General features: G+C 46.1%; 1 protein-coding gene and 1 long non-coding RNA gene across 8 annotated transcripts in view; one reads left to right on the top strand and one right to left on the bottom strand.

The window, feature by feature from the left end:
• The window catches only part of LOC145525154 (uncharacterized), a 371,065-nt gene that overhangs the window by 238,176 nt on the left and 119,358 nt on the right, over window positions 1-13,531 (top strand). The window lies entirely within an intron of this gene.
• On the bottom strand, window positions 5,476-12,407 carry LOC145525156 (uncharacterized). The gene is made up of 6 exons (XR_014068059.1): window positions 12,222-12,407; window positions 11,181-11,338; window positions 10,348-10,430; window positions 8,727-8,899; window positions 8,058-8,221; window positions 5,476-7,368 (listed from the first exon to the last, which is right to left on the bottom strand). It is a non-coding gene; the product is annotated as an uncharacterized LOC145525156 (long non-coding RNA).

The following is a 13,531-nucleotide window of genomic DNA, read 5'->3' as shown; positions in this document are numbered from 1 at the left end:
GCAGTAGTTTTGTCTGGTTTGCTCAGTACTCTGTCTCCTGGGCCTCATGGAGGAGTTGGTACACAGTAGGTGCACAATAAGTACCTGTTGAGTGAGTGAAAGAAGAGTGCCCTCCTTGGTTCCCTGAAGAGCCTTTCATGAAAGGCTGCCAGACTGCTTCCATCTACAACCACATTATATATTTATGGGGTAATCAGCGATGGAAAAGTTCCCCATAATAGTAACTAGAGCCTAACATACAAATAAACTGAGTGGCATTAAGGACGTTTTGTGGCCACTGGGGTGGATCAAGTGAGCTAATCGCCCAGTTCCCAGCAATTAAGTCAATTAACCATTTAGACATATGCTGAACCATTTCCCAGCTCGAGTTTCCTGGGGGGCGTCTGTGAAATTTGTGTGACTTATTTATGGTATAAGCTTCTGGTGGTCGTTCCTGACTGAGATGACCAAGGGAGCACGAGAGAGGTGGCCGGTTAAATAAGAAAAAAATCAAGGCTGCAGGGAACATGTGATAAGGTGCATGCTTCTCTCCAAAGGCACTTTGCTTTCCCTCCTTTCCTGTCTGCAGAAGGCATGGGAGATGCAGCTATTTCTTGCCTTGATTGACTCAGTCAGCATGTTCAGTGCTCTCTTACCACCTGGTAAGTCCCTAGGGGTAGGAGAAAGTGAGGAGAGAAGTGAATACAGGGTAACCCTTCTGGACACAGACTCAGACCTGGGTTAAAATCCTGACCCTCCTCAGAGGCTGAGCCTCCATGTCCTCATCTGGAAAGTGGGGAATTACAGAGCCTGCCTCACAGGCTTGTGGGAATGAAAGAAGGTGAACAGAATCTTTAGAACAGCACTGAACACAGGTAAAGTGCTGTCACTATGGTAGTGATGATTGTCATCCTCACTGAAAGGCAAAAGGGAGGGAGGTTCAAAGAGGGTGGATAAAGGATGACTGCTGACTCTGACGACACTCCTGGGTGGAATCCCAGTTCCTTCTGGGTCCACATTGCTTTACGCCACTAACTGCACCTCTCTGAGCCTCAGTGCACTCATCTGAGAAATGGGGCTAAGAATGGCAGGAGGGGTTTTAAATCAAGCAGATCCGACCCTTGAAAGGCACTGGCCTGTGGTCCTCCTCACTGCACTGGCCTCTTCCTCGCGTTTACAGAAGAAGGATGGAGAGGACTTGCCCCAGATGGCGGTGCAAGTCCAGAGACGGAGCCCAGGTCTCTGATTCCGCTTTCAGAGCCGCTTCCACGTTGCTTTGCTTGGGCACTTCACCGTCTTGTAAGACAAAGCCGTCCTTTCAAGGAGAGAGATGCTCCCGAAGATAATTAGCATGTATCGATCTGCTGTTTTCTTTTTTTTTTCCCAAGCACTGCACAAAGCCTTTCACCGAAATTTTGTAATTTAAACCTTACAAAGAAATTCTGCGAGGTGTATTTCATGGACAAAGAGAGGACTCAGAAACGGCAGGTTAGTCGCTCCAGATAACACAGCCAGGAAGTAGTGCAGCTGGGATCCAAGCCCGATTCTGCCTGGGTCTGATGCTCTTATGCACGGCGCCCTCCTGCCCGTGTTGTGCGTGCTGCAGTTCCCGATACGTGGAGCTCCAGTTTGCACAGAAACGAAAGCATCCCAGTTTCAAGATTAATCAGTGGCTCTTGGAGAGGGGCCCCGTCTCCCCTCTCCCCGTCCCGTTCCCAGCTGTCACCTTCTTCCTCTGCTTCTCTCACTCGCACCCCAAAGGCCCCCATAAGGCAGTGGGGTCCTTGGCTGAGGGTGGAGAGCAGCCAGATGGGCGGGGCTCCTGAGACGAAGAGCGAGCCTCCACATCAGAGACAGTCCCAGTCTCTCTGTCCAGGGAGCCATACTGGACCTGCCAACATCCCAGGCCTCCAGGCTCAGCTCAGCCACATCCCTGCATGGGATTTTGGAAAGCAATGAAAGCAGACGCCCCCGCACCTAAGGCATAGCTCTGATCTTCTGGAGCCAGGGCAGCGGGGTTGCCCGAGACTGTTTCTTCCTGGCAACAGGCATCACCAGCCGGTGCCAGGAAGAGGGAAGAACAGATCTCCAGTGGAGAGCATGTCACAGGTTCCTACAAGGGCTGCGGCACTGGTCGCTGGCTCCAGGCTCACTTTGACAGTGGGGTAGGAGGCAAGGGCATTTTTCCTACCTCGTCCTTCTACCTGGATAGAGCTTTATAGTTTGCAAAATTTGTTATTATGGGGATGCAATACAGTGTATTCAGTATGGTCATAATAACCTTTGCGCGTGTGTGTGCTCAATCGCTCAGTCGTGTCTGACTCTGTGCAACCCCATAGATGGCAGCCCAACGGGCTCCTCTGTCCGTGGGATTTCCCAGGCAAGAATACTGAGTGAGTTGCCAGTGACTTCTGCAGGGGATCCTCCCGACCCAGGGATCAAACCCACATCTTCTGCGTTGCAAGAGGATTCTTTACCACTAAGACACCACAGAAGCCATCATGATAACAATTACATATACACTTTTTTCAACACATATCTACACATCTATATGTCTATTGCTCTATTGACATCCTTATGCAGATTCTCAGTTTCTGGCTTATAAATTAACAGGCAGGAAAACAAACAGTCCTGTGCTGATAGGAGGACAGCATGGCAGTGGTTATTAAACTTCCATGTATGCAAGAATTATCTGGGAACTTTATTGAAAATATAGATGGCTGGTGCCAACACCAGAGCTTTCAGTGCGGAAGGTTTAGGTCAAGGCTTGGGAATCTAGATGTTAAAAATGCTCCTGAACCAGACACTTTAACCTGGTTAATTTTATGCTATGTAAATTTCATCTTGATTAAAGAAAATAAATCACTTCAGTGGGTTACACATCACAGTCTAGAAGGTTAAGCAAGACTTCCCATGAAAGATGCTACCCGAGTCTCCATGGAGATTTCCAGGTGGGCAAGGCAAGGAAGGGCATTCCAGGTAGAGGGTACAGCGTGGGCACCATTTGGAGCAACAGACAACGTGAAAGTGTGGAAAACTATTAATATGGGGCTCGGCCGAAGGCAGGGGCGCAGGTGAGATGTAGGGGCCAGCACACAGGCAGCCTCACCAGCCAGGCTGAGTGTTGTCTTGATGACCCTGCATGTCCTCAAAGGGTGTTTGATGAGGTTGTATTCAGAAACAATCGCAGGCTGACCCACAGGGACTTGACTGGGCAGGCAGGCACATAAGACACAGTAGCTAATTCTAATGAAACGAAGTCTGAAGTTAAATACTGCAGAAATCCATAGAGTCAAAGGAGATACTTCCCTAAACCACCCTGTCTGAGGCCTTTGTAATATACATCAGTAAATTAGCCACGTACCTTAGAGCACGATGTTATGTGCTTTCTAGAAATGACTTTTTTGTCTTGACAATTTACAACAAACGCTTTCCTGTAATACTGCACCCGTTACACTGTCTCATTCTTTTTAATGGCTGCATCATGTTCTATTAGATGGCGATATTCAGTTGAAATTATAGACATGCCACCATTTTTGACGTACATCAATAGCCATTCTGGCTTACTGAACCTTTCTTGTTGGGGAATCAGGCTTTCCCCCAGTTTTCTTCCATGCTGTACTTAGCAATATTGCAGCGGCCCTCACTGAAGACAAGCCTCTTAGCATCTGTGCAAGTATTGCTCAAAGGGTGGACCTTATTTAAAAATTTGATGGGTGCTGCCAAGTGTTCTTTGAGAAAAGCAAAGTCATCCATGTATACTCCCAGTGAGAATAAACTGATACAGGGAAACTGTATCAAAACTGTATCTCTCAGCACTCACACAAAGATACTGCATAATAAATGACCACAGAATCTTAAGGCTTCCCAACAAAAGTATTTACTCTTATGCTCTATAAAGATGATACCCAGAGTGTTCAAAAGTGCTTGTTTTGCAACATCCTCACAGGCAATGGGTGTTATCATTAAGGAAAAATGTGCTGATCAGACCATTTAAAATTGTCTCTGTTCTTGTAAATTGTATTTTATTGTGAGTGAAGTTTAGCTTGCATTATGTGCCTATTTGGCCATTGCTGTGACTTCTTTGATTAATTTCACATTTACATACTTAGCTTCATTTTCTCCCCCTATTTACTTTTGTTCTTTGTTTCCTTAATAGCATCCAAGAACTCTTTATATAATGTGTCTATTAACCCTTTGCCCAGTGTATATGAAGCAAGTAATTTTTCCCAGTGTATTTTATGTCTTGTATTTTTTGAAACTGTAAATATTTTCATTTTTATGGAGTTTAATCAATCTATGTTTTCTATTATAGCTCATTATTTTGTCTTTATACTTAAAAGCATTCTCTCTGCTTAAGGTCACAGATTGCTAATCCGCATTTTTATTTGGGGGGTCATAGAGTTTTATGTTTTACTATTAACTTCAATACATCAGGAATTGATTTTGCTGAATGGCTGTGAAGCAATAATTTAACTCTAATTTTGTCCTTTTATGGTCAAACAATTGTACAAACGCTGTTTGTGGGACAGTCTTTTCCCAACTGAGTTGTAAAGCTACCTATAGTACATGCATAAGGAGAAGAGGGTGACAGATGATGAGATGGTTGGATGGCATCACTGGCTCAATGGACATGAGTTTGAGCGAACTCCAGGAGATAGTGAAGGACAGGGAAGCCTGGTTGTGCTGCAGTCCATGGGGTCACGAAGAGATGGACCCAACTTAGTGACTGCACAAGAAGTACGTGCAGATTTTTTACAAATCCCCGTGTGTTCCTAGATTGTCTTGTCTTTTAGGTTAATAAGCATAAATGCCTCTAACCTTCCCTCGGTTACATTTCCTGGCCTCAGCTCTGCTTCTGAGGAAGACCCTTCCCCTGTTTTCACTCACTCATTCATCCATCTGGACATACACTCACACACTTTTACTCTTTCCTATGAGTTCTAAACAGGTGTGTCAGTCCCAGGATTCATGACACACAATCATAAGAAGCTCTGCAGGTCACCTTCTCCAAGGTACTGACTTCTTCCAACAACCTTGTGAAGTAGTTCAGTTCAGTTCAGTCACTCAGTCGTGTCTGACTCTTTGCGACACCATGAACCGCAGCACGCCAGGCCTCCCTGTCCATCACCAACTCCCGGAGTTTACCCAAATTCATGTCCATTGAATTGGTGATGCCATCCAATCATCTCATCCTCTGTCATCCCCTTCTCCTCCTGCCCTCAATCTTTCCCAGCATCAGGGTCTTTTCCAATGAGTTAGCTCTTTGCATCAGGTAGCCAAAGTATTGGAGTTTCAGCTTCAACATCAGTCCTTCCAATGAACACCCAGGACTGATCTCCTTTAGGATGGACTGGTTGGATCTCCTTGCAGTCCAAGGGACTCTCAAGAGTCTTCTCCAACACCACATTTCAAAAGCATCAATTCTTGGGCGCTCAGCTTTCTTTATAGTCCAACTCTTACATCCATGCATGACCACTGTGAAGTAGGCACTCCTTTTATTTTTTAATTTTTTAAAATATTTTCATTTATTTGTTTATTTGCTGTATCAGGTTTTAGTTGCATCCTGTGAGTCCGGCACATGGACTCTTTAGCTGTGGCTCACTGGCTTCTGAGGTTATTGATATTTCTCCTGGCAATCTTGATTCCAGCTTGTGCTTCATCCAGCCTGGCATTTTGGATGATGCACTCTGCATAGAGGATGACTTGGTTGGATGGCATCGCTGACTCAATGGACATTAGTTTGAGTAAGCTCTAAGAAGGACAGGGAAGCCTGGCATGCTGCAGTCCTTGGGGACACAAAGAGTTGGACATGATTGAGCTACTGAACTGAACTCTGCATAGAAGTTAAATAAGCAGGGTGATAATATACAGCCCTGACATACTTCTTTCCCAATTTGGAACCAGTTTATTAATAACCTCAGATATGAAGATGACACCACCCTTATGGCAGAAAGTGAAGAGAAACTGAAGAACCTCTTGATGAAAGTGAAAGAGGAGAGTGAAAAAGTTGGCTTAAAGCTCAACATTCAGAAAACTAAGATCATGGCATCTGGTCGCATCACTTCATGGCAAATAGATGGGGAAACAATGGAAACAGTGACAGAATTTAATTTCTTGGGCTCCAAAATCACTGCAGATAGTGACTGCAGCCATGAAATTAAAAGATGCTTGCTCTTTGGAAGAAAAGGTATGACCAACATAGATAGCATATTAAAAAGCAGAGACATTACCTTGCTGACAAAGATCTGTCTAGTCAAAGCTATGGTTTTTCCAGTAGTCAAATATGGATGTGAGAGTTGAACTATAAAGAAAGCTGAGCACCAAAGAATTGATGCTTTTGAACTGTGGTGTTGGAGAAGACTCTTGAGAGTCCCTTGGACTGCAAGGAGATCCAACCAGTCAATCCTAAAGGAAATCAGTCCTGAATATATTCATTGGAAGGACTGATCCTGAAGCTGAAACTCCAATACTTTGGCCACCTGATGAGAAGAACTGACTCATTGGAAAAGACCCTGATGCTGGGAAAGATTGAAGGCAGAAGGAGAAGGAGACAACAGAGGATGAGATGGTGGGATGGCATCACTGAGTCTATGGACATGAGTTTGAGTAAGCTCTGGGAGTTGGTGATGGACAGGGAAGCCTGGCATGTTGCAGTCCATGGTGTTGCAATGAGTTGGACACGACTGAGTGACTGAACTGAACTGAGCACCAGCTCCTGGGCGCAAGGGCTTAGTTGCTCCGTGGCATGTGGGATCTTAGTTCCCCAAACTGTGATCAAACCCACGTCCTCTGCATTGCAATTGGATTCTTGACCATTGGACCACAGGGAAGTCCCTAGGCACTCTTTTTAGCCCCACATTACAGATGAAGAAGCTGAGGCTCAGAGAGGCTAATTAACTTGCCCCAAATCCCCTAGGTAGTTAAGTTTCAGAGAAGACATTCAACCCGGGTTAGCCTAGTGGCAGTTTTAACTCTAACTTTGCTGCCTTTCTTGCATGACATTTGTTCACATTTCTTTTGCCTCTGCTCTGTGCTGGAGATTGTGCTAGGGCATGGGAATCCCCAGGTGGCCCCGACTCTGTCCCTGCCCAGAGGAGATGGCAGTCTGATAGAGGAGGCAGGTCATTGAACAGAAGATTATAATCCAGTATTTAGCAAAGGCTAAAATACGATGGTGAAATACAAACCCTGGTGAGGGTTTCCCTGGCAAAGCAAAGGCTTCCAGTTTCTGGAAAGATGACTTTGCTGTCAGCCTGGGAAATTAAAAAACCCGTTTACAGGTAAGACCTGGAGGTCCAGGGCCCGGATTTTCTAGCTCCCCTTATCTTCTTTCCTTTTGCACTCTGGACACGGCTACCAAGCTGGGGATGGAGGACTCTGAGCAGCCTGCATGGGAGAGAGCATAGGCAATGAGAAAAGAAGCAAAAAAAAAAAAAAAAAAACAACACCCTTCAAATCGGCCTTCTGGGCCCCATAGCTTCTGAAAACCTCACCATCTGTCCACATAAGCATGTTCCAAAGTTTTAAGTACCTCTTTTCATGAAGTCCGTTAAAGTTAACCTGGCCTCATAATATATGGGGGAAATCTGCTATAAATAGAGGTAAATAGAGATTGTAAAGATAAATAACAATACCAGCATGGGAGGACCGATAATGTACTCTATTTATGGCCCAACTCTAAAAAGGGATGTCCAGCCGCGTTGCGTCTTTAATGACTTACTCTTGCCGTGGCAGCCTGTGTTCCCCGTTAGGGTGCTAAAGATTCAGTGACACAAAAAGCTTACAGATAATTAAATATTGATTTTTGTTTTCTAATCCTATATAAAAATTGTCCTGGGTCTCCCAATGGTGGTTTTATCTCACCAGGACATGGAGAGAGGGGAGGTGTCTGTTAACCCTCTTTGTACCCCTGCTGTGTAACACTGGGGCATCCCTTGGATGAAGGGGGAGGTGTCCAGGGCACATGACCTCTGCAGCCACACAGGACCCTGTGCTCAGAAGGGCCCTGCACTTGGCTTTATGTTCAACTCATACCCTGTGAAAATCCTTAATAATTTTTGCCCAAGGGGTCCCACCTTTTCATTTTGTAGCTGCGTCGCAATCATGCAGCTTGTCCTTGGGGGCGAGTCTGATGGAGAAGTCGGGGCAGCCCATTCTGGACCCTCAGCCACCCCACTGCCAGCTAGTACTCTCTCCTCTCCTGCTCCCGATTTTACCAGCCGTGCCAGAATCTTCAAATCTGGGAAGAGGGCCAGAGAGAAATTTTTGATGAGAACAGTTTTCTCCCACCCTCTGCTCCCTTCTCTCTCCCTGTTTCTTTTTTTTTCTTTAAACCCCACTTCATTGTCGTTTTGTGTCTGGAGTGCGGCAAGGGACATCTGGCAATGTGGCGGAGTGGCTGGCTGGTTGGGAGGGGGTGGGTCCACGGCCAGGCCAGGCCAGGCCTTGGGCTTCGACGTCAGACAGTGCCGCAGGCGGTAAAGTCAGATTCAGAGAGGTGGTTCCTGAGCCAGATCCTGCCATGTGTCTGTTGTGTGTGGGCCTTGGGGCAGGTGAATATGACCCTTCTCTGCCTCAGTTTTCTCATCTGCAAAATGGAGATATGAATGCCAGCCTCATTTCCTGCTTCCCCTCTCCTGATAAGATTGCTGGAGAAAACCTAAGTTTTAAGAAAGATGAGGATCTGCAAACCCCTGAGAATAATAGATGAGTTTCCTGGGTGGCGCTAATGGCAAAGAACCCACCTGCCAATGCAGGAGGCATAAGAGACGGAGGTTCAGTCCCTGAGTTGGGAAGATCCCTTGGAGGAGGGCACAGCAACCCACTTCAGTATTCTTGCCTGGAGAATCCCATGGACAGAGGAGCCTGGCAGGCTGTGGTCCATGGGGCAGCAAAGAGTTGGACATGACTGAGTGACCTAACAGCACAGAAGAATAACAGATAATACTCGCCTATTGCTTGTACATATCAAGCTATTTACATAAGTTCTTTATCGAAACTAACTAATGTGTGCTTACCAAAGACTTTGCATATTCTCATTCATTTAAACCTCACAATAACCTCGTGAGGGAGGTACTACTATAGACACCCCCATTTTACAGATGGGGGAAATAAGCACAGAGAGGCCAAGCAACTTGGCCAAGATTGCACAGCCGGAACACAGCAGAGAAAGAGTTTGAACTTTGCCTTCTGGCTGCTGAGTGCTGGCTCCTAAACTCTGCCAGGACTGTGTCTAGTTCTTTGATGTCTCCTCCTAGAGGAAGTGCAACATCGAGGGCAGACCAAAATCAGCCCACAGAGCATTTTTGACTGGTATTTCTACACAGGGTCAGCCTGCCCTGTGTTTGAAATGGAATCAGTTGCCAATGCTGAAAAAGAACCTCGGAAACTCTACAGGAAAGCATAGAGTTCCAGCATCTGGTAGATGCTCTGGTGAAGACAAGCTCCTGTACTACAAGGCAAAGATCCCCCATCTGCTCTAGTCCCCATGGCTGCCTATTGTCTTCCTGACACTGATGTTCAGAGTCCATTTCCATATTGTTTTACTGCATCCACCCATTGCCCTCACATACATCACCTGCTTAGCAGCCCCTGGGGAATCTCAGATTTTGGTCTCTTCCTGTGGGTGGTATTTCCCTGGTGGCCCAGTGGCTAAGACTCCTTGCTCCCAATGTAGGGGGCCCAGGCAGGATCCCTGGTCAGGGAACTAGGTATGTGCTGCAACTACGTGTTCACAGGTGCAACTAAAAAAAAATTGGGCTTCCCTGGTGACTCAGCTGGTAAAGAATCTGCCTGCAGTGTGGGAGACCCAGGTTTGATCCCTGGATTGGGAAGATCCCCTAAAGAAGGGCACGGCAACCCACTCCAGTGTTCTTGCCTCGAGAACTCCATGGACAGAGGAGCCTGATGGGCTACAGTCCATGGGATCTCAAAGAGCTGGACGTGACTGAATGACTAACACTGGGGCTGGGAAGGATTTGTTTATGGAGGCAGAAGTCTTCCTTCCTGTGGCTTTCTAGGCAGGGTCCCCTCTGTGGGTAGCACCATAGGTGGAAGGAACAATTAATTTTACGGGAGGGGATAGAACAAAGGAATCTAGAGGTAAGTTAGGCCCTTGAGATGAGCTTAGAGTAAGCTTCTGTAACCTTTGGATTTCCACGGTCCTCTATTGATAATTCCAAAAAGCTGTGATTGAAAAATATCAAATTTGAAAGCAAATTTATAATTATGAACTTCTGAGATTTTGCGATCCAAGTAGATGATAATTTTAAGACCTCTTCTAAATTCTAGTATTTCATGCCTTTCAAACTCTAACTATTGCACTGTTTCTCTGATCCTAAAATCTCATGATTCAAGTGTACTCACTTTCTAGAAAATGGGATGCAGTGGTCCCCCTTTATCTGTGGTTTTGCTTTCCTCAGTTTCAGTTACCCATGGTCAGCCACCATCTGAAAACATTAGATGGGAAGTTTCAGAAAGAAACGATTCATAAGTTTTAAATTGTGTGCCATCCTGCAGAGTGTGGTGAAATCTTACTTCGTCCTGGATGTGATTCATCTCTTTGTCCAGCGTGTCTATGCTGCACATGCTACCTGCCCTGCCTGTTAGTATAGGAAACGCATAGCATATGTAGGGCTCAGTGCCATCTGCGGTTTCAGGCATTCTCTGGCTGTCTGAACACGTCCCTCATGGATAAGCGGGGGGAGGACAAGTCTGCTAAGAAGGAAGAGTAGTAGAATGCTATGGCTCCCTAGTGCTAAGACCTCGTGATTCCATGATTCGGTCATTATCTACTCTGCAAAGTCAGGGAGAAGCTAATCAACAGTTAACCAAAGAATAGTTGACTAATGAGGCAGTCTGGTTGTCATCCTGTTACAAGGAGGGTTTGGGCTTTTCCTTCCACCAGTTAATCTGATGTGACTGCTGCTTCGTTTTCCTAATAAGATCATTGCCACCAAGAAGGAGATGTGGAAGTCTCTATCTCATTTTGAACAAAGCCAATATGTAAACACCCTGAGTTAAGAAACAAACTGTAGAGATTGTGTGTTTGTTAGCCTTATACTCATTCCTTCATCGGGTTGTATTTAATGAAAGAGAACCTGTGTTGAATAAAAAGTCTGAATAGATTAAAGGCAGTGTGACCTCAGGATGAGGGATGTGGAAGGAAGGATTTGGGTCATGAGAGGATTTCATTTTACCTTTGAGCGTGACATTGGAAAGGTCATGATATCCATGAGTCAGACCAACAGTAGACAGATTTTCAGTTCAGTCTTAAGTTGGAGGTGACTCTCCCCAATGCCTTTAGACCTGGCATGGATGGACCAGAGAAGCAGCTGGCTAGGGACAGAGTGCCAGGCTGGAGAGAGAGAAAGTGACAGGGCTAAAATGAGAGCGAAAGTACCCCCTAGGGTACCGAGGGGCAGACATTTTGCACAGTGCATTGGAGGGAACACGTATTATCAGCTTTGTCACTGCAAATACTCTGTGCCAACTTTTGGCCATTGCATCCATAAATAGGGAAGTTTCTCTATAGATTAAAAAAAAGGGGGGGATCCTGACACCAGCAAGCCACAGTCAGCACATGGGTCAAAATTGGAGGGAAGTCCTCACTGTCAACACTGTTGACATTTGGGGCCAGATAATTCTTTGCTGTAGACTGGCCTCTACATTGTGGGCAATATCCCTGGATCACTGGTTTCTAGCTGCTAGATGCTAAAAGCACTCTACCCTTGATTTCGACAATCAAAAATGTCCTCCAACATTACCAAATGCAGAACCTGGGGAAAAGACCCCAGGTTACCCAAAAGAGAGCCTGTGACTCTTAGCCACATCCAGATAAGGATTTCCATCTATGCCCTACTGTGGACATAATTAGCAATTCATATCAGAATTCTAGTGTGTGTGACTTAGAGTTTGTTATGTGTAATTATGAAATTGTCAGTAGAGTTCCCCTTCCAGGGAGGAGATTCAGTCATTCTCAAAGAATTCTTTGTGGTGACTTTATTAAGTCTCAGTTAAAGAACTGTCTAGCTATTACAGTGGATTCAAGTATGCAAGGTGAGTTCTTCTGGATTAAAAACAAATATAAAATGACCCTTATCAGAGATTGCATTCACTGGATGAATTTCTCTTTGAATAATCTACCTGGCAATAGAGAATGCCTGATAACAAGCACTCTATAGACGTGAGATAAAGTAACAAGTAATTTATATGGGTCATATCTCAGAGATGGGACTTACCCTTCAAGGTCAGATTTCATTTTACCTGCCAGTTTTGAGCCATGAAGGGGCTTCCCTAGTGGCTCAGACAGTAAAGAATCTACCTGTACTGCAGGAGGCCCAAATTCAAACCCTGGGTTGGGAAGATCCCCTGTAGAAGGGCATAGCAACCCACTCCACTATTCCTGCCTGGAGGATTCCATGGACAGAGGAGCCTAGCGGGCTACAGTCCATGAGGTCACAAAGAGTTGGACACGACTGAGCGACTAACACTTTCACACACTTTGAACCATGAATAGTACTGTCCTGAAGCATACTTGTAAGAAGGATTCTGAGGGTGTGTCCATGCTCAGGAGAAATGTGATTGGCAGAGGGTTTCTGCTGTGGATAGAGTAGAGGCTCTGACAGCCTCAAGGCCAGGAATTCACCCCCTCCAAGCAGTATCCTGATCAAACTCACAGGAAGAAAGCTCATTTGGACTGCCAAGCGGAGGCTGGATTTAGGAAGGGCAAGATCTAAAGTTAGAGACAAAGACCGTACCAGGTATTGTAGCAGAGAGAATTGAGTATAGAAAATCAGTCCATCTGGCATTGATGAACTGGAAAGGCAGAAAGGGAACACTGAGGAAATGCAGAGGCGGTGATTGCAGGAAGCAGCTGTCAGTCATCCTTGAGCACAGGGAGCAAGGGGGAAAGTTGGAAAAAAAAACCCCAAAAACTTGGAGGAGGGACCAGAACTCTGCTCTTGGGAGGGACCATGCAGAGCTTGGGCCCAGACTTAGCTGCCTAAGGGGATAAGAGGCTGGTGGTTATCACTGTGAGGAAGACCTGCCCTGGAACCGCTGCTGAGGTGATGGCTTCCCTGGTAGCTCAGCTGGTAAAGAATCCGCCTGCGATTCAGGAGACCCTGGGTTGATTCCTGGGTCAGGAAGACCCTCTGGAGAAGGGGTAGCTACCCACTGCGGTATTCTTGGGCTTCCCTGGTGGCTCAGCTGGTAAAGAATCCACCCACAATGTGGGAGACTTGGGTTCGATCCCTGGCTTGGGGAGATCCCCTGGAGAAGGGAACAGCTACCTACTCCAGTATTCTGGCTTGGAGAATTCATGGACTGTATAGTCCATGGGGTCACAAAGAGTCAGATGCAACTGAGCGACTTTCACTTTCCTGCTGACCACCTCTCACTGGCGCCCCTTATGGACAGAGGCTATCATAAGTCCAGCAGGCAAAGCAGAAGTGCGGCGAGCAGCCTCCAGCTCTGGCCCCAGAAGGCAGAGGATAGAAGGGCAGGCGTGGAGGGGAGAGACAGTAGTTTAATAGCCTGTACCATTTGG

The sequence above is a fragment of the Giraffa tippelskirchi genome, chromosome 11, assembly GCF_054371585.1.
Source record: "Giraffa tippelskirchi isolate mGirTip1 chromosome 11, T2T-mGirTip1v1.2.pri, whole genome shotgun sequence".
NCBI lineage: Eukaryota > Metazoa > Chordata > Mammalia > Artiodactyla > Giraffidae > Giraffa > Giraffa tippelskirchi.
Note: the sequence above shows the minus strand (reverse complement) of the source record. Positions and strands in the feature narration are given on the sequence as shown.